Source organism: Engraulis encrasicolus, chromosome 1 (assembly GCF_034702125.1).
Source record: "Engraulis encrasicolus isolate BLACKSEA-1 chromosome 1, IST_EnEncr_1.0, whole genome shotgun sequence".
NCBI classification, from domain to species: domain Eukaryota; kingdom Metazoa; phylum Chordata; class Actinopteri; order Clupeiformes; family Engraulidae; genus Engraulis; species Engraulis encrasicolus.
This window is the reverse complement of record NC_085857.1, coordinates 3,278,154-3,300,706: the sequence shown is the minus strand read 5'-3', so window position 1 is coordinate 3,300,706 and position 22,553 is coordinate 3,278,154.

Here is a 22,553-nt window from a genome sequence, read left to right as displayed (position 1 = left end):
AATTAATCTTCCATACACACTACTACTCATGAAGCCTTCTGGTTCTGGAGTGACATATCTGTCAGCGCAGATGTCACGTGTCAGGTGTTTTTCAGTGAATGTAAGGTACTGTACAAGCCCGAAATATTGCCACCATTATGATGAACTTCCACATAGAGCTTGAAAGTGACGTCATTTCCACCCATTTCATGGGACCTCACAGCGTTTTTAGCGGAAAACTTAAGCATATAATGCAATTGCGGTATTAAAATGATATATCGATCCCCTTTGAATTGTGCCACAGGCTTCACATAGGCCTATGTTTTTTTCAGATATTTTTGTGTAATATTTTGTACCAAACAAAAATTGTGTGTCTTTTCTAACGTTTTAATGCAAACAAGCTTGGAACAAAATATTAATACTTCTCATTAATAATTTAGCTCCTTAAACAGCATAGTTGTAGCCCAGTGCATATAATGACTGGAATCAGAAGATATTTACTCGCTACCATGCTGTTAGATGGTCGGCTAAGGACAGGTGAATGCAGAACTAAGGAGGCGGGACTTTCAAGCCCTATAACCTCCCATCCCTCCCCAGTGATTGGTGTAGACTGGAGGTCAGACGTGTTGCTTTGTTCTTACGCCTATTCCTCGGCCCACTCCCAACGCCCCTCATTTGTCTTCATGCCTCCTCTTCTTCTTCGCCTAGTAAGTGAATGAAGACTCTCGCGACCACTTCCATGGTCCGCTGTCAGAAAACCCCAAATGTAACTTTTGTGTGAGCGGTCCGCTCGTCCGTCGTAGGAAACACTTCTCATACGAAAAGTCAACTACTTGCATTCCGTGATGAAAAACATTCTCACAGCGAGTTTATTTAAACAGCATTTTTTCTTGACTGTGTAGATTTTGAGACAGGCGTGCCACGGGCACCGTGCAAACTACATCATCCTACATTGTGCCCCTTTAACTTCCACATAACCTCTTGTCCCTCCCCAGTGATGGCAGACTCAGACTCCAGGTCAGATGTGTTGCTTCTTACGCCTTTTCCTATGCCCACACTCCCAAGGCCCCTCATTTGTCTTCAACCCTTCTCTCTCTTCTTCGCCGAGGCCTACTTCCCTTACTCTTATCCAGGTCAGCGTGTGTCTGGAGGAATCGGACGCTGCTGCTGTTTGCCGCTCTTGCTGCAGTTAGCAGGGCCGTAACCAGACATTTTCAATACTTAGGTCAAATACTGTGTGCTGTACTGCATACTGTACATTTCTTACTCCTACTCTTTCCCCATCCGTCTTCTCCCCTCCTTTCTTCTTCTCACTTGTCTTTTTCTCGTCTCGCTTCGCTTCAGTGTTTCTGCTCTGAGCGGCCCCTTACTCTTATCCAGGTCAGCGTGTGTCTGGAGGAATCGGACGCTGCTGCTGTTTGCCGCAAATCGCTCTAGTCTCCAGAATCGCTTTTGTCGCGCGACTCAATACAAAGTCAATTACTTCCGTCGCTTGCCTCGCTCAGATCGCAGCTGGTGTATTTCTGCGGTTATCCAGGTCAGTGTGTGTCTGGAGGAATTTGACGGTTGCTGCTGCCTTTGCCGTATGGACCACTGCCAGAATTAGCAGTTCTTTCAGGCCGGAGATGAAACATGAAGCTGACCTTTCTGGACCCCTCAGCCAGTTCTTCTTCTCCAGTGTGTGTGTGTGTGTGTGTGTGTGTGTGTGTGTGTGTGTGTGTGTGTGTGTGTGTGTGTGTGTGTGTGTGTGTGTGTGTGTGTGTGTGTGTGTTTTCTCCTTGGACTTAAATTAAAAACGGCTCAAAGTGTGGATGGTGGTGGATGGTGGAGAGGACGTCATGGGTCATTTGTCTCATTGCTGTCTGGCGCTGAATATTTGGAAAAAGACAATAAGATTGAAAAAGGGAACTGTAGGTGTGGTGCCAATGTGTTTGGCCTCTAATGTGATGGACAAATATAAAAAATAAAAATAGCAGAGAAACACAAAGACCAAGAATGATTTTAATGACATGAGAAGTGGAAGCTTTTCACATTTTCGAAATGTATGAAGAAGAAGAAGAAGAAGAAGAAGAAGAAGAAGAAGAAGAAGAAGAACCACCACCAACAACAACAACAACGACTAAGAAGTAGAATACCTGAAGGGAGTCAATTTAATTGGTCTGGTATGTGGTCAGGAATAAAGTAGGACAATGTCCCTGTAAAACCTCTTTCAATGCCCGTCCTAATTTGCCTGTACTGACAACAACTCAGAGCCAAAGAAGCTCTGCCAGGCAGGAAGAGGCTTAAAGGAGAATTCCGACCATTCTGGCAACATGTCATGTCTGATTGAGGCCGAGGGAAATTGGCCAAAGGGAAAACCGCAAGAAATTTTCATGTGTGCAGCTCAACGTTGAATTGTTTTCAATGAAAGCAGGCGGCAGTGGGCAAGCTTTTAACCACCTCTGAAGCTCTCAGCATGTATCAAAATGCTTTTGACCAGATTGGCTGAGGAGTCCACCCAGCAGCTCTCTATCTATCTATCTATCTATCTATCTATCTATCTATCTATCTATCTATCTATCTCCCTCTCTTATCTATCTATCTCCCCCTCTCTCTCTTTCTGTCTGTCTGTCTGTCTGTCTGTCTGTCTGTCTGTCTGCCTACAGTATCTATCTAAAGTTGTGTTTTATCAATGATCCAGTGACTGTCCATGTGGTAGTCTGTATTATTTTCCTACAGCTTTATGTATTTCTGTGTTTTCTCTCATACACAAAGTGTACGAGTGCATCAAAGCCTGTCTCATTATTGCGCGGCACATCAGTTTACTTTGCAAAAGTAACTCTCTCTCTCTCTCTCTCTGATGGACTACTTTTTTTTCTGCCACTAGATCCGTTTCACAGTCACCTCTCAAGTGACTGGCATGACATCACTATAGATTACTCTAAGAGACATGCACATGGGTGCACAAATACAGATGCATTTACAAACACCATTGCATACACACCGCACACACACACACACAGATACGCACACACTACAAAAGCCCAATAATATAGTAGTAATTATGATATGTGCGTCATCCCTTCCCTTTCTCGACTGCACTGCACATATGGTAGCACCTGTCGAGTCCTCATATGGAAAATGTCAGTGTGTGTGTGTGTGTGTGTGTGTCAGTGCATGTGCGTGTGTGTGTGTGTGTCAGTGCATGGCAGTCCACATTCATCAGCTGAGGTGTGTTAAACAAAATTCATTACGCACGGCATCCCACTGAGATGTTTTGAAAATCCACTTCATTTTTCCTCTTTCCTCACACCATTTTACATTTTTCTTCCTTCTTCATTCCTCATTCATTTTACTTCCATTTTCCTTTCCTTCCCTTGTTTTCTCTCCACTTAACCTCCTCCCGCTTTCCCTCCTCCCCTCCTTCTCCTCCTCTCTTGTTCTTTTCGTTGTATTCCTCCACCAGTTCTTCCCCTTCTCCACATGTCCCCTCCTCCCTCCTTCGCTCCCTCCATCATTCTCCTCCTCCCCCCCTTTCTTCACATGTCTTCTCTCCCTCCTCCTCCCCCTTCCGCTCCCTCCTCCTCCTCCTCTTCTTCTCCACATGTTGTTGTTTGTGTTAGAGGCGGTGTACATGCACATCCATGTTGGGTGGAACATCACTGTACGTAAAAGCAGGCAGGGAGTGACCAGTGATCAGAGGCTTAATAAGGTGAGATGAAGTGATGTCTACTTAGGGGAGTAGAGAGGGCAGATTAGGAGGCAGGGAGATTGAGAGAGAGAGAGAGAGAGAGAGAGAGAGAGAGAGAGAGAGAGAGAGAGAGAAGGAAAGGCCATTCATATGTCAGTCATGGGAGCCTAACAGTATGAAAGACAGCATTGACATGGCAGCTCTACAGGTCACTAGGCCGTTTTTAATTGAAGTCCCAAGAGAGTTTTTCTCCTACTGCATCTGTCATGGTTGCCATGGTTATGTGTGAGGGGTAACTGCTTTCAGAGGTCAGTCATACATGTCTTGGTCTCAGAGTCTGTTATGGGGTTCATGACATTGTTGGAAAATGTTGGCTCAATTAGGTCATGCTGCATTAGGAAAGCAGCAGGTCCCAGGCACTCAGAGGTGAATCAGTCGGAAGAAGGATGAATATTAAAAAGCCTTTATTATCTGTGGCTACTCATAATTGAAATTAAAATACCAACATATTTCGACCATATAGGTCTTCATCAGGACAAATGTTGGCTAAATAGGTAATGCTGCAGTTTATGATTGAAGTGCTATCAGATGTTCCCTTCCTCCCTTACCTGCTTCCTGTTATTGCCATCATTACATTACATTACTTTACACTTAGCTGACACTTTCATTTATTGAAAGCGACTTACAGTTATTATTTTTCAGGGTATTGGTTACAGTCCCTGGAACAATGTGGGTAGGTGCCTTGATCAAGGCACTTCAGCCATGGATGGCGATCTAGGGAGAGGTTAAGGGGGATTCGAGCCAGCAAACCCTAGATTGAAAGACCAACTCTCTAGCCACTAGGCCACGGCTGCCCCATTGTTTCTATTGGCATTGTATCTATTATTCAAATATTAATAAATACATAAATTCAACAGTTCAAAGACCCATGCACATCCTCTAGGTGCTGGTAAACGCAGGAGTGTTCAATAGGCTACTTCAAAAGAAAGAAGTGTGCTTACACTTATTTGACTTTCTGTTCATTCATTCAGAGCGAACAACACGTTTTGGCACAGGTTATTAAGTCGCTCGCTTAATAAGCCACACCTGACAGATCTCAGGTAATGCCTGAGCGAACCTAATGACGCACAGAGGCGAAAGGCGTTGTTCGCTCTGAATAAACGAGAAAAAGGCAAATAAGTGTGCGGTAAACTTCTTTCTTTTGAAATAAATAAATTCTCTTTCCACATGCCCTTTTTTGTTTGTGCTTGTGTCGTATGCATGTGTGTTTCATTCATTTTCACCTATATAAAATTCAAGTCTGAAATTGTTATAGGCTATGCAGGCTAGTGTTAAAGGTAGTAATCAGGCAAACATGCCTACATTCTGTTTGGTTATCGTTATTGTCAAAAAAGATACAGGCTGTCATCTCCGAAAACATATGTTTGGCTTTGCACTTCAACCGTGATTGGTCTATACAGCCAGGCAAGGCATTGTTGGGAAATCATACACTGCAGACCTCTGAAGACCACAGAAGAGATGGGTTTGGTGGGGGAAAAGGGGGTGTTTTCTTGTTGTTAGGGGCACAACAGCAGAACAACTCATTTGAATATCGACACCAACGAGACGGTTCTCAAGGCTGACGGAGAGTGTGTGGAATGTGTGTGTGTGGATTGACTGATTTGTACTTATGTGCAGGGAAGTCGACACGGGGGGAAAAAGGGGTCAGTTGTCCCGGGCCCAGGGAGAGAGGGGGCCCAAAATTGGTTTATTGGTTCAGGGGCCCTTTCAAATGACTTTGTCCCGGCCCGGCGAAAGCTGTGAGCGGCCTGCACATGTGATTACATTGAAATGGAAATGCAAAACAAAAAACTCCATCATTGTGTGCAAAGTGGTGGTTGACAGGAGTCGATGCTTGGCCTCTTGTAGAACAAGAAAGGACAGGCCAGGACAGAAGCAGAACAGATGGTATTGAGCATGGCTGGATTGGCCCTAAGCCACACAGGGCATCTGCCCGGTGGACTGTTGATGTTTTTGGCTTGTTAATGTGCTGGTATGAGTCCTCATGCTGCCTCAGCAGACCTCTCTTAGTCAGAGTTAACCCATTGATGCCTGATGATGCGTTGCGCAACATTGGCCCTGGCACCAGCTGCATTACCCAACATTCAGGCTCATGAGATTTTAGACAACTTTATTAAAAATGTCTATTTGTTTAAGATAAATGAACACATTCTAATGAAAGATGAGTGTCTTAGCGTTTAAATGCAACTTAGTGCATATTTTTATGTGCTTCAGAAGCTGAGATATTTAGGTTTTTATAGGCTGTGGGCAGCTTTTCTTTAAAAAAAAGGCTTAGGCATTCAGCACCCTTTTTTGCAGGTGCCTTAGGCATCAATGGGGTAGCCTCTTACTGCAGCATGGGTCGCCGGCGACCCTATTCACTTGCTGAAAATGCTTAACTACATCATAACAGCATTGCTAAGACATTACAGAGAGCCATAGTGCTGCGCAAAGAGGTTAAATATTCATTTTGGCTGTTGTGTCCAAAGTATTATAATAGAGGACTACAAATGTTGTCATGTAGCCTGCGTTAGTTCTGCCAGGGAGACTCAGAGCACCTGTGCATTTCGCAGAGCCAATCAGCGGCTGCCATCGCCTTTATAGCGACGTGTCTAAACTCTCCTTTCTTGCTGGCTTTAGGCATGGCCGGTCCGAAATCTCCTCCTCCATCCCCACCGCCACCAGTTGGGTCCAGTCTTCCTGTCCAGGGGGTTAAAAGTCCAGTTCCTTCTGCACGGCTACGGCAGGCTCTACTGGATCCGCCAGCGCAAGACCCGGGCTGATGATTGGACCTACGCCAAATACTGTCTACTTATGCCAATTCTATTGTCAACTATGTTAACAACATTAAATTGTTAAATACGAATTTATCTCTCTGAGTCTTAATGGCAGAAATGGGCTTCATTGTCTCCCTCAATGCTTGGCGGAAGATGCCCGCCCTGACTTTTTGCCCCAGTCCAGCCCTGGAATTGATTGCCACAGACAGATGAGTATGGTTGACACTCACCGCGCCATAGAGAGAGACATGAGGCATGGGCAAGCAGGTGGCAGAGTCATGCAAGAGAGAGCTCTGCTGTGTGTTAGTTGATTTATCATGTTTTTTTTATTTGCAGAAAGGACAAGTTCAACCATGTGTTGGTTCAGTAAGGACATTTACATTAATTATACACACACAGCACCATATGGACACACATGCACGGACGCACGCACACACACATGCACGCAAACAATCAGAACACAATATGTCTCATTTCATTTCCCACAACAACAGATGCAAGAGGAACATTATTTGTATTACAGTTTTTTTTCAATTGCTAACAAGCGCTTACCCATACTTTGGATACTTTTTCTAAACTCTTAACACAGACTACCACCTACCAAGCAAAATTGTCAAAACAGTTCATTTTCTTCTCAAAAGCACACACAAAAAATATACACAAAGAAATGCATTCATTGACTGCTAATTGTGTGAAAAAGGCATGTAATGTGTCAACTGTATGGCAATGGAAAGCCCTTGGTGTGCTAACTGTATTATGGGGGGGCACTCGCCATTCCGACATAGCACCATTCCGACATGACGCCATTGCGACATCCCGTCATTCCGACATTTTGGTATCACCATTCCGACAATTTAATGTCACCATTCCGACACTTGTGGGGAGCTGTCCATGGTCATGGTGCGAGAGATCGCTCGTGCGTCGGCAGCAATCCCCCCCTCCTTTTTCTTAAATGTAAAAAAAATAATGATCCCCACCAGCGCAGGATATTTTTTGGGAGAGAGACCGAAAAGTGAAAAGCTGCCGAAAATAAGAAGCACAAAAGTGACACTGACAAAGTACAATGTACAGACACACATAATTGTCTTTAAAATAGAGCCTAAATCAAATTCATTGGCTGAATAATGATCCCCATGGAGCGCAGGATATTGGGAGAGAGCGCAGGATATTGGGAGAGAGACCGCTCGTGCGTCGGCAGCAATCTACGCAATTATTTAGGCCTATTATTTAAGCGTCTTAACACTTGACCGCGGTGAAAAGTGAAAAGCTGCAGAAAATAAAAAGCACAAAAGTGACACTTCGTACAGTTCTTAGCAGCAGCTATGTTTTAAACAATTTCTGAATACAGCTTAGGCCTACATCTCGCACATATTTATTCAACAACAACGCCATGTTCAAACAAACACATGCAACACTTTCACACTCCAAACATTCTGCTTGCATGCATTCAGCTCAGGTCATACAAACATCGAATTAAACAGCAACCCGCCCAACCGACACACTGATAAGCAGGCACATGTACCCTATAAAGGAAATACCGAAACTGATTAGTAAAAACAAAGACTGGGGGACTCCAGTATGAAAGGGGGAAATGGTGGAAACATCCAATTAAGTGCAGATAGCTCATGCAGGTTACAGCAGCGGCGGTCGCAATGCGGAGGACCCAACTGATGCCTATAGTACTGAGGACATATCGGCGAATTTCCATACAAAAGCAATTAATTAATTAATCAGTTTGAGGATCATAATGTTGTGCCCACTGACGGTAACCAAAACCAAAAACACCTTGTTGCACCATGCGCAAATTGACAAGGCTAAAGACTGATGTTCCAGTCGTCCAAACAGCCACCCAAAGTATGCCTATTCAAAAAGAACCTTCACCATTTTTTTTACTATACTGTAGCCACGTTAAGTAAAGGGTTTTTATTGCAACTCCTCAACTTTTGCGATTTATTGGAACTCGTGCATATGCGCATGAAGCCTATTAAACTTTCTGAAGTGATGCCCGACATACAAAGCCACGACCTAGGTAGCCTAGGTTGTCCTATATGTTTTTGTAAGACACAAAATATTTCCTGAATCTCATTACAACTAAACGTAAAAAGGAAGGCCTACATATCAGAGCATGTCTTTGGCATTTCGCTTCAGGTCTTTAGTACATCCTATCAGCTGCGTGTTTAAATCCTGGCTTGGCGTTGCATGCCCATGCCCAATTAATTCCCATGTATGCGACAGAATAGGCCTATAAAGTCTCCGTTTTTTCATGACGATCAATTTCCTTGTTCGTTCTTCAGCATGCATGTAAGTGTCATATGCTGGCGGACAGCTGAGATCCACATCCAATGATATTAATGCCACGTTGCTGTAAGCCTACAGAGAAGCGCTTTTAAAAGTCAGCAAATACAATGTGGCTGTTACTGTGGGAATTAAGAGGCAATGATCAGCCTTTTAAATCAGTTTTTAATTTCCGGAATTGTCTAGGCAACACACCAAACTCAATTTTTAACAAAACGTTTCATCATGTTATTATTTCAATCAACCTGTTGTGCACCAAAACGCTCAGCTGGGTTCCCGCGAAAGGGACACATTGCGTTTCCATCTCGTTATCTCACCTCAACTACTCGCCTTGTGTTTGTGAAAATGAGCTGAGGTTAGATTAATTCCCCCATTTAGCATATCACGCCCATGTTGGGGTACGCGCTGTTTTTCGGAGTTAAGCGCGAGGGGTGTGGTAATATTTCAGGGGGGAGAATACGCGCAGGATCAAAGCGCGTAAAACTGACTTAGTGGAGACGGGAGAATTCCACCCGTCGTGCGTAATTCTCTCCAGGATGCGCTGGAAAATAAACATTTTCATGAATGTTATTTTCCTAGGCTTCGTCATTTTAAGGCATAAGGTGTGTGGTGCGAGCGGTGTGTGTTGTGCATGTGTGCGAGCGAATGTCTAGCTCTGGCCACTCCTCCCGGTGTAGGCATAGCATACATAAGTTTACAAATAAACTTAACCAAAACAAAGACTTAAACACAAGCGGAAAGTGGCCAGACCACCTTTCACACGCGGACTGTCCCCCTTCCCTTCCCTTTAAGGGGAGCTGTCCATGGAAAGAAAAGGGTAGCCTATAGGCCTATCGCATACATTTCTTTACCAACGCCAAGTTCAACCACTTTCACACTCCAAACATTCTGCTTGCATGCATTCAGCTCAGGTCATAGCCTACAAACATCGAATTAAACAGCAACCCGCCCAACCGAGATTCAGATCTTTTTTTGTATCTCAACTCCCACGGTAACATAGGCTACACATTGCATTTACTGGTGTTCTAGTGCTCTGTATTTGCGATGCGCAGCTCTTTTGGCTTCATTGCTGGAGAAGGCTATAGGCTATGCCTACAATAGCCTAGGCTATACATAATGTCAGCGACAAGGCATTGAATTGGGAAGTGGTGAATCGCAGCTGTTCGTCAGTAGCCTATAACAGCTGGGGGGGCGCACAGCGAACTGTCCACGCATGTGGTGCTGAAATCATTTGAAGTTCATCTGTCAGCGAACCGAATGCCAGCGTTGTCCTGAATACAGCTTATGAGGCTTCATTTTGATTGACAGCATTCTGGGTGGTAAAATAACTTGAGGCAATTGTCACTTTTGTGCTTTTTATTTTCGGCAGCTTTTCACTTTTCACCTCGGTCAAGTGTTAAGACGCACGAGCGGTCTCTCTCCCAAAAAATATCCTGCGCTCGTGGGGATCATTATTTTCTTTACATGTAAAAAAAAAAAGGGCGGGGGGTGGATTGCTGCCGACGCACGAGCGGTCTCTCTCCCAAAAAATATCCTGCGCTCCTGGGAATCATTATTCAGCCAATGAACTTGATTTAGGTTCTATTTTAAAGACAATTATGTGTGTCTGTACGTTAAGCACCATAGGGAAGCCGCTGTTTATCGGTTTAGGCAATTGTCACAAAAACAAATAGCATCAGTTTTACACTGGCAAATGAAATATCGGCTACACAACGAGCCATCACCCCTTATCATCAGTAAATTACTGAGTGGGTGCGATCATTCTGGCTTGACTTGCGTGTGTCTTTTTCTCGGCTTTTGCAGCTGGTGCAGCCCTATTATTCCATGGTGAGCTGTCCACGCGTGTGGTGCTGAAATCGCGTGTCGGAATGCTGGTATGTTGAAAAAAAAAAAACCATACCACCATTCCGACAAAAGAAAAATTGAAATTCGGAATGAGGGGACGTTTCATTTCTGAAGACAATATCAGCATTCCGACAATTGAACGTCAATGTCGGAATGAGGGTATGTCGGAATGGCAGCATGTAACCTGTATTATGAGTTTTGCAAATGTCGCTGAGGATTGGACAAAAGCTTGTTAGCAATTGAAAAAAACTGTATTATATAGGGTTATAGGGTTATAGAGGGATATTATTGTCAGGTGTGCAGATGTAGATCTCCAAGGGATTCTGTAGATTCAGCAGGGCCATTATCACCACCAGCAGCAGCCACCGCTTTCAGGAGATGTTGTTCAGAAGCAGAGAGTGTAGAGGGCTGAACAATATCAAAGTAAAGGATGGGAACTTCGTCTTCGGCATCCACGGCTAGCCACAGCAGGAGGCAATGGCATGAAGCGTGGAGCAGATGAAGCAATAGCAGAGATTTATTTTAGGAAGGGGAGATATGTCCATAAGGTGTCCATAGAAATTAACGGTGAAGATTCGTAACGCAAATATGTCGTCTACCCGCAAATCTCCCGCCTTTCTGGTAACAGGAGCCAATGTGCCTGCTGAGCTGCGTTGCCAGTGATCCAATCATCTGGCTGCATCGGCGCACGCAAAATGATGCGCATGCTCAGTTGTGAAAAGCCGTTGCTCTCGTGCCGTTATGGAACTACTGCGCCTGCACTCTGTCAATTTTTTTTTGAGAAAAGTGGCTTAAAAAGCTTTATTTTGACTCGTATGACACAACCAAGTAGTCTAGATTGATCAGTTTTTCACGGTGGTTTCAACCATATGGTTTTCACAACTGCTGGGTTCTCTCCCATCCTATACTCAGTTTCCCCATTCATTTTTCCCATTGATTCTCTGATCTGGTCTCACTAATCGCGAAATAGCACCCCGAAGGCGTCAACAAGATCTAAACTGTCTCTGGAAATAGTTCATCATAAAGCCACTGTAATCGGAAGAAAGAAAGAAAGAAAGAAAGAAAGAAAGACAAGGTATCATGTCTTGCTCGTCTGCTGGTTTGAGATCTAATGTGTCTGCTCCCCCATGGCACCTGTTCAAATCCAATCATCGCCTATGATTGTAACTAATTTGCACTTAATCTTTGTTTGTACTGTATGTAATGGTTCTGTGTTAGTCTCCAGCGAACAGAAAATTGCTGTTTGGAAATATTAGGATCGACGTGAATCACACACATCACAACACTTCCTGGTCCCCTGTTCACACAACTCTCACATCACTTCAAAAACTGTCAAAATGTATCCAAATAAAAAACCATGGATAAATAACCAAGTTAAATCTGCTCTAAGAGCCCGGGATAGTGCATTTGCCTCTGGAAACAAAGAGCTGGAGAAAAAAGCCAGATATGACCTGCGGAAAACAATCAAAGCAGCAAAAAGAGAATATAGGCATAAGATTGAGGAACAGCTGGAAGGGAATGACTCAAGAAATATGTGGCAGGGACTGCACATGATTTCAGATCTGAAGGGGAAAAAATCCAACATCCAAGTCTCTCATCCCTCACTTGCAGACGAGCTGAACCAGTTCTATACACGTTTTGAGGTCAACACCAAACCTCCAGTAAGAGCCCCCCTCCTTTTCTCACTTCTCTGACCCAGGCCTAATGCTCACAGTGGCTGATGTGCAGAAATCTTTCAAACAAGTCAACATTCGTAAAGCAGCAGGACCTGATGGGATTCCAGGCCGTGTCATCAAAGTGTGTTCAGAGCAACTGGCTGGTGTGTTTACAGACATCTTCAATTTCTCCCTGTCCATGTGTGTAGTGCCAAGCAGCTTTGAGTCATCTATCATTGTTCCAGTGCCTAGGAAAAACCAAATCACCAGCTTGAACGATTGGCGACCTGTGGCCCTCACCCCCATCGTGAGTAAATGTTTTGAAAGGCTTGTGAAGAACATCATCTGCGAAATGATTCCACCTACGCTTGACTGTTATCAGTTTGCCTACAGACAGAATAGATCAACTGATGATGCCATCACCAGCGCACTACACACCTCCCTAACACACCTGGAGAAAAAAGACACCTATGTAAGGATGCTGTTTGTGGACTACAGCTCAGCCTTTAACACCATTGTCCCCAGCATACTCGACGACAAACTCCGGAGTCTAGGAATTCACAGTGGCCTTTGCAGCTGGATACTAGACTTCCTCTCAGCACGGAAACAGGTGGTGAGAATGGGCTCCATCACATCATCCTCCTTGACCATCAGCACGGGAGCTCCGCAAGGTTGCGTTCTGAGCCCTCTCCTCTACTCTCTATATATGCATGACTGTGTGGCTATACACAACAACAACAACATCATCAAGTTTGCAGATGATACCACTGTTATCGGTTTAATCACAAACAATGATGAAACAGCCTACAGGAAAGAGATAAACAACCTCATGGAGTGGTGTAGAGGAAACAACTTGTCTCTGAATGTGTCCAAGACAAAATAATTAATAGTTGACTTCAGGAGGAAAGAACACCAGTTTGAAACCATTAACATCAACGGTGAGACAGTGGACAGGGTGAGAGACTTTAAATTCCTTGGCGTTACCATCTCAGAGGACCTCACCTGGGACATTTACACACAGCGCATTGTTAAAAAAAGCCAGCAACGTCTGTACCACCTCAGACGATTGAGAAAGTTTGGGATGAGACCCAAGATCCTGAGGTCGTTTTACAGAGGCACCATTGAGAGCATTCTGACAGGGACCATTATTGCATGGTATGGGAACTGCTCTCAAGCCAACAGGAGAGCTCTTCAGAGGGTTGTGCGTACATCTCAGTACATATGCGGCTGTGACTTACCCTCCATACTGGAACTGTTCGAGGGAAGGAGCATCAGGAAGGCAAAAAAGATCTTGGCTGATCCTAGTCACCCCAACCATGAACTGTTTACCATATTGCCATCTGGGAAACGGTACAGAAGCCTGAAGTCTCACACTACCAGACTCCAAAGTAGTTTCTTCCACCAAGCAGTTAGATTACTGAATTCATGCTGAAGACAACAAGGCACTTTATTTGCACTTTTTTCCACCCCCCCTCCCTTTTTTATTTTTATTTTTAAAAATCTTTTTGAGGACACAAGAAAAACACAACAATTTTTACTCTTTATAGGCTTCAAACCTATAATAAGACGTAATAAACTAATCTTGAATCTTGAATCTTGAACTTCCTGGTCCCCGGTTCACACAACTCTTGTATTAGACTGCTCTGGAGTCCGTTTCTCGATTCTTGTCGTTGCTAACCGTCTTCAGACCGTCTTACCGTTCCCTTGGATTTAGTGGTGAGCGTTGCTGTCGAGAGAGAGTTGAGTCGCTCTTACGAAGGACTTTGCTAACGACGATAGCAAAGACGCTTTCGAGAAACGGACCCCTGGTCTGCTCCCCCATGGCAATTGTTCAAACCCAATCTTCTCTTCTGATTGCTGTGATCGTCTCTTCATCATGCACTTGCCTTTTCATGCTGTCTTCATTTCATAGTCGCCACTAGTCGTCATTTTCTGCATCCCCAGTGTTGTTATCTCAGCTGGTAATCGAGCCTTAGTTGCATTATTCCCCGGACGTGATGGATGGGGGATGAGCGAACAGAGCAGACAAGAGGATCTCATGGACTCTGTCTCTCGTCTCGGGTTAATTCGATTTGCACCAACATCACAGTGGTCTATGTTTTGTTTCCCACAATATTTATCAGGCCATGTTGTCTCACGCTCTGTAACACACTACACAAGAAGGTTTGAAGATTGATCGATTGGAAAATTGATTCATTGACTGATTGACTGTTTGATAATAAGATGGGAAATTGTGTTTATCTTTTTTTCCCTTTTTAGCAAACTTCTGATAAACCATTTCCTCCAGAAGGATTCAGTCAGAAAAAAAGAGTGTTTTTGAGATGTAGCTCTCCAGGAGATTCTAAATATTCAGCAAGGCCACTACCACCAACAGCAGCAGCAGCCAGGGTTTTCAAGCAATAGTGCTCAGTGAGTGGGAGAGCTTAACAGTCAAAGTAAAGGATGGGAAATTCCTCTTCAGCAGCCAAAGCCTTAGCACCGGCAGCAGGCAATGGGATGAAGCGTGGAGCAGATGTGGCAATAGTTATTCATACAGTGAGAGCGGCTCAAATCGGGAACAGACTTAAAAGCCATCATATATCATATCAGATGAAGGGGGTCATATAGGCAGGGGGAATGAGGAGGGGAAGAGGGATGGGGAAAATAAATAAATAATGAATACAAATCTGGAGGAATAAGATTCTTAAGAATGTTTTCTGAGTTAAAGAAAGATTCATTGAGCTCACCTCTCCTGCCTTTTCTGCCTGTTGCTCTGAAGATTAAGTGTATTACCTGTCTAAGGGGAGCAGTCTGGGAAATGGAAATGCTCACTGGAGAGAGAAGATGATGTGGAGGAAAAAAAACGTCGAAAAAAAGAAGAAAGGGGCCATACAAAATTGTACCAATATATGTACATGACCATTATAAGATTGGATTAAATTCCATTTGGATTTTTGCCTTTGTCTGTTGATTGCTATTGTATCAAGTATGACAGTAGGGACACAAATTTGGCACATAGACACGAATTCACCCTATGAGGGAGGCGAAGGCAAACGAACTGGAGCGAAGCGGAGTTATTCAACCAAGTTTAATATTGTGCAAATGAGAAGCGAATTTTGGCCAATCAAATCAACAACACACATGTTTCATTCGATTTGATTCGCTGCGAGGACCTGATGATGTTTGAGCTGTATTTGAACACTGAATTTCGCCTCTCTTTGCCTCTCTCGTTTCGCCTGCTATGTGTCCCTAGCGTGAGAGTATTTAATCCCCACGAAAAAAGGCATTGACTGCAGCACGTCAGAGACGCAACACAAACAAAAACATTTTGCTTTCAAATTGCAATAGGTCCCCTCAGTCAATATGCAAAGCATTGTTGGATTTAATCCTCACCGCCGCTAATGATGCAAATGCATCCAGCTAATTATTTGCAGCACGATGCTAAATATTGTAAAACCATGTCATGGGGGTTAGGCTATGGAGCTGAAGACAGACAGCGTTAAGGTGTGTGTGTGTGTGTGTGTGCGCGTGCAGTCTGCGCACGCACACACGTGTCTCTCTCTCTCTCTAGAATGGGTGTGTGTGTGTGTGTGTGTGTGTCTCTTGCGTTTGTCAACATATCTCACTTGCAAAATGCTTGGATTGATGACACAATTAGCATTTTTATTGGAATGGCAGATACTACAGAAATACTCTGTATGACTCCAGTGTGCGCACACAGACACAGACAGACACACAGACACAGACAGACACACACACACACACAAACACACACACACACACACGCATGCACACACATGTACACACACTCAAAGACACACGCATACCCAATGCATCCATCCTTCCTAACCAAACCACAGGGCTGCTGTGTGTTTGTGTCAAATGCAATCAATAGTGTGTCACTCACAGTCTTTCCCACTGGAGTCATTTCGGGTCTTTAGTTTGCAAGGCCCTCAGCCTGCCACTGTGCCTCCTGTTGAAACTGTTTGCTGAGCGGCTCCATTGTGGCTCTGATAAGGACGAGGTGAAACCAAAGAGAAACAAATTAGCATCCTCACCACACAGCAGTATCAGACGCAACCTGGCTGTGTGCTCCTTATACAGTACAATCAAAGAAGGAGTTATACTTACTGACTGAGTCTGTCGTTATAAGATGAAAGTCAAGTGTAGTTAATCAGATTGCATTAAATAATGTACAAAGTATATACAAATAAAACAACTAGTAAAAAATAAAACAAACGTTTAAACTCTGAAAGGCCACAGCTTCATGTGACAAGATAGCACACTTTTTGGTCCATCTATGAACACTGACTTTGTACTGATGTGTGTGTGTGTGTGTGTGCGCATGGCGTGTGTGCGTGTGCCTACGTGCGTGTGTGTGTGGGTGGACGTTATGCTCTGATGTGACAATCTAACGTGGATCTCACGCTGCAAAATATGTTTGTCAGCGCAGTTGCTTGATTATTTATTTATACTGTTAGAAGAGTCTCCTGTTTGATTTCGTGTGTACATTGATCTTTCGCATAATTATGAATCACATGCACCCTGACTAATATATTCCCTTTAATCTGTATCATTTAGCTTGTTTATGTTTGTAGATGTGTACTTAGTATGTGTGGGCTTAATTTTGGCAGATAAAAAGATTTCCCCAATGAACACACCACACACAAATACACCCGGAAAGATAGTTGCTCTCTTGGCAATTGCCTTCAGTTACAGGGAAGTGCTTTCATTCTTTTCCACTTCAAAAACCCGACTGATTACAGAGAAACAAACAACAAAACAAAATATAAGAAATAGGCAGATTAAAAAGGCAGAACGCTTTCAGGGTGCTCACTTTATGGTGGCTGTCGCCATTCTCACGTACTCTCAGCAGCCTCGTCAAATGATTCATGGTTTAGGAACAGTTTCTGAGATTGTCTATTTTCGTATGAATATTTTTTACTCAGTGTGCATGTATATGCATGTGTGTGTGTGTGTGTGTGTGTGTGTGTGTGTGTGTGTGTGTGTGTGTGTGTGTGTGTGTGTGTGTGTGTGTGTGTGTGTGTGCATGTATATGCGTGTGTGTGTGTGTGTGTGTACAGAGTAGAGGGGGTTAGGGGAGCACATGGGGGACCTGTGGGGCTGACAGAGTGTGTGTGTGTGTGTGTGTGTGTGTGTGTGTGTGTGTGTGTGTGTGTATGTGTGTGTGTGGTGTGTGTGTGTGTGCGCTGACAGAGTAGAGGGGGTTGAGGGATCACATGGGGACCTGTGGTGTGGGGCTCCTCTTCACAAACTCCCAGATTACAGCACAGTTCAAACATCCAGATGGCACATTTGCATGCACTCCAAAACGTCTCTTCCTTTTCTTTTTTTAATCTGTGTCTTTCTCTCATCATGCCATCCCTTTCTCCCTCTTTATCTGCATCTGTTATCCCATTTTATGTCCTTCCTTCCTCTCTTCCTTCTACCTCTCTGTCTGGTCATCTCATTATCTCTTTTTTCTCTGGGTGTGTGCTTTGATCTCTATTTGTCTGGCGTCTACTCTGTTGTATGTCTGTAATCCTGCTAACAGAGCTAACAATAGAAAGGTAAGAAGGCCTGTAGTAGGCCTATATCTCACACCCCGGAGGCAATCAGCTGTCCCATCTCAAATGCGTTTGAACATTTCGCGACACCACATGCTGAGAATCATAAAAAAATGTTAACATTAAAAATGTGACAAATAGCAACCTGTGAGCTTCAATAAGTGCATTTGCAAATCACAGACAATCACTTTGTCAATAGGCCTACCACAACCACAGGGTACCTGACCAGACCACAGCTAGCCAGAGGACATGGTAATTATAAAAGAGACGATTATAGACGACGGACATAATTTGGTTACAACATGATTTTTTCTGAACATTTTCTGAACAGACCTACATCTACGAATGACACAAATACGAACACCACATCACGATTCATGACACAATATACAAAAACGAACCGAACTTCCTTTGCAGAGGTTTGCACTCTCTGTGTGCATTTCTAGCATACAAATGTTTTGTGACATTATTGTGAACTTCCAAATACATTCCTCATGTGGGCTATAGTTGATAGTGGTTGGTAGGCGCTGTCGGCAAAGACAGTCCCTTGAGAAGTTCACCTTGCACACCTCCACACCACCTTGCAGTCCGCAAAGTTGCCAGCACACCCGTGGCTTATTCGCAAGTAAGACAGTGCTCAGGAGTAGTCGTAGTCTCCGAACATACTTGTTGCTCACTGCTGAATTTTACCTCGCGCACCTTGTTGCTAATGATACTCTGACAGGTGCAGCGGGACGTTTTAAATTCGCTGGGGCGTGACGTCATCACACCCTGTCCAGTTTCGGTCTGGTCACACAGTCTGCGGTGACTCTGCTGTAGCTTCTCTCCAGGGCAGACATCAGGGCAGACTAGGGCTGCCTATCTATCCATCACAATGACAGGCCAGTGTCACTGGGACTGGAGGCTTAGCCATCAGTCAGGACATCATAGTCTTGGCTTCCCTAGACCACACACACATACACACAGGCAAAGGTGCACACACACACACACACACAGACACACAAACACACACGTTTTATTGGCTAGTCAGTCCAGAGCAGTCCAAAGCTCCCTGCAGTCCTACTGATGCTAGGAAACAGATTCTCTCGCAGGACACTCAATCAACCCCATGCATAAATCCATCCATCTATTTGTCCCACGTGTTCTAGGCAGCCAGGCAGCCATCCATCTATCCTGCTCGATACATCTCCTCTGCCTGGAAGTAAAACTTGGCACCTGGTGGCTTTTTGGTGTGTGTCCACCTGCCCTCCCATCTCTCTCTCTCTCTCTCTCTCTCTCTCTCTCTCTCTCTCTCTCTCTCTCTCTCTCTCTCTCATGCTTTGATGTGTAAAGGTGATTCCCATCAAACACATTGGAAGCCTGCCAAAATAAATGGCGACACTGTCACAGAGACACAAAAGCATGCACACATGGACACATGCACATACTCGAGATCACGCATGTGCACAATTGCCACAGTATATCTATTCACAGTAGCCAGCCACCAGGCAAACAGCTAAGCCATGTTAGCAGGCAACAGGCAGGAGGAGAGAAGAGGAGTGTAAGAGAGGGTGAGGGGGGAGGAATAGGGGTAGGGGGAGGCCCCTGAAGTTTAATTCATGTGTGAGAGGAAACCATAAAGCTCACTTTGCGATTTCACCAGAGCTGCAGAATCGAGACTCAGTTTACAAAGAAAAGGGAAAGGAAACAGGGGGATGTGATGGAGGTATAGAGATGAGTAAAGAAAGGAAGAGAGCAGAAGAGTGAATGAAGGGAGGCGAATGATAGAGATGTGGAGGAATGGATGAGTGGAACAGAAAGTTGGAGAAGAGAATAGGGGAAGAGTGGGGGCAGGTAGTGGACATAATGACCTGTGTGAAGTTGGCACCCCATATGTTGAAAATCTGATTAAAAGCATTTTGGTTCGATTGTGCATCGTTTGTGCATGTTTGTGCAGGCAAAATGAGCGTTTTTGCACAAACCCTCTTTAAGATATTTACATTTTAAGAGGTTGGTGACCTTAGGTCACTCAGCACCCTGTCAACATCCAAATGACTCGAAAATGGTTGGAATCGTTTGTGCACACTCTGCAGGAAAAACGAACGTTTGCGCACAAATCGTTTTTATGCTATTTAACTTTTAATTTTTCGAAAGTAGGTCACTCAGCATCCTATTAACCTCCAAATGACTCAAAAATAGTTGGAATCATTTGTGCTTCGTTCGTGCACGTTTGTGCAAGCAAAATTAATGTTTGTGCACAAACCGTTTATGTTCAAACCATTTGTTATTTAACTTTTATTTTTTGAAAGTAGGTCACTCAGCACCCCGTCAACATCCAAATGACTCGAAAATGGTTGGAATCGTTTGTGCTTCGTTTGTGCAGGAAAAATTAACGTTTGTGCACAAATCGTTTTTATGCTATTTAACTTTTAATTTTTCGAAAGTAGGTCACTCAGCATCCTATTAACCTCCAAATGACTCAAAAATAGTTGGAATCATTTGTGCTTCGTTCGTGCACATTTGTGCAGGCAAAATTAATGTTTGTGCACAAACCATTTTTTTTATTTTTAACTTTTCATTTTTTGAAAGTAGGTCACTCAACACCCCGTCAACATCCAATTTACTCAAAAATGGTTGGAATTGTTTGTGCTTCGTTCATGCAGGCAGAAATAAAGTCTGTGCACAGACTGTTTTTATGTTATCTTACTTTTACTGTTTTCGAAATCATTTGTGCTTCATATTTGTTTGTGCTTGATGTTTGTTGCCATCATGTGATTGGCTGACATCAATGAGAAGTTGGAAAGGTGTGCCTAATAAATTTGCCGTTGAGTGCAGATGTAGGCCTATGCACATTATTTTCTTGTGTACAATATGTCATGCTTAATGATTATATATATATATTATATTATAATTATTATTTTCAGGTTTTTTTTGTATTATTGCCATGTTTCTTTATGGATGCTATACATAGAAATGATCTGAGCAGGAAAAGAAACAGCACTTTATCTGAACGAATATATAAAACAAAATGTCTGGCAACTATGAAGTGTTGAATCATTTATTTGGACAAACGGCACAACAACGTGTAAACATGTGAAACTAACTATAAAACTGGCAGAAATGATCAGACCGTAACGGGCCTGGTATAAACAAGGCAGATTAGAACATGAAACATTTTGTCTGGCAGTGCAAGATTCAAAACTGCAGGCTGTGGGTTGCTCCAAACCATTCAAGCTGCCTCTGCATGTTATGACCAACAAAAGCAGCAGTAATTCAAGCGTGTGGAGGACGGATTTGTGACGAACCTCAAATGCGAATATATTCCCTCAAATATTAACCTCATTCAGGGCTGTGTTATTAGTTTTCTTGTTGAACAAAATCAATCTTTGGAGTAGATGACAACATGCGGTAGGATGACAGACTTTTCTTTGGCTATTGTAAAATTTTTGGCAATCATCCATCATATTCCTCCCATCTACATGAGGATCGCCGACAGAGGGCCTTATGATGCCCAAGTGTGTTTTTGCCTCTCCCTGGCCGAAAAGCAACAATGCCCCTGAGCGTGAACTGCTCCTGCTGTAGCATGATGTTTACTGGAAATTGATTGAGCATAAACTGCTGAGTTGTTCCCAACTCCACAAACAGGGCTTCTCCTGTGGCATAAGTGTGCGTAACCACACCATCACACCTTGGCGCATCGGCTGAGGAGTCAACTGGCTGATGGCATTCTACGGGGTGAACATGGAGGCCATCTTCAATTGCTGCCTGGAGATCTTTTATTCCCCTTCTGCCCAAAGTTTTGAAATTAACAGGGACCAGTGGCAAACTCTTTGATTCATTGTGTCTGCCACTATTTGTGCTACATTGCATGCTGCATTACAGTATTTCTCAATTGGTTCTGTACATTTCTCGAATCTCCCTCGCATTTTGCAAAACATCACGTTCATTTCCAAAATAGATTTAACAATTGGCAAAGCACCATGGATGACCTGCAAAACCCAATCTCTTCCTCAAAACCCTTGGCCAAAATCTCAAAACCAGGTTTTTGTGTCTGTGAACATGTCAGAGCCATCAAAAGGTCTCCTCGTTATGTCACTGTGTACGGACAAGGCAGTCAAAATCATTAGTCATTCTGTCAATTGAAAAGTGCACTTCGGAAGGACATTCTGATGAGAAGTGTGTAGAGTTGGAGTCATGTAATGTGTGTCACACTGATGGCAAAAGATTACATTGACACTACTGTAATGGAATGACTACTTTATTGTCAGACATTTATTTTGCAAAACTATCTAAACAAAAAAAGAGAGCACCGTATAACAAAGGTCAAATACATGGAACCAAGTAAGCTCTATATTGCAAAAAACTCAAACTCAAAAATATCAACATAGGTCAAAAATAGAAATGTAGGGCGTAGAATACAGTAAGTAGCCTACACAAAAATGTGTGTACTGTAGGGGTGCTGTGAAATCGATTTTGCATCCTAAAACCTAATCCTGATCTTCATCATCTTCTTCCTCCTCACGTTCCTGTCTGTCAGGCCACAAGTTTTCATCGACATCGCATCGGATGTCGTCCCATGCAATGCAGCGTGGAAAATACCTTCTTGAGTGCCTTATCCAACCTCTTCAGGAATCTGCAGTGATGTCATCACATGCTGTCCATTGCCTCCAAAAGACTAGCCTGTGTGTGTGGATTACGCTCATAGACTTTCCACCTCCACGCTGAGAAAAAATCCTCTATGGGGTTGAGGAAGGGCGAGTAGGGTGGT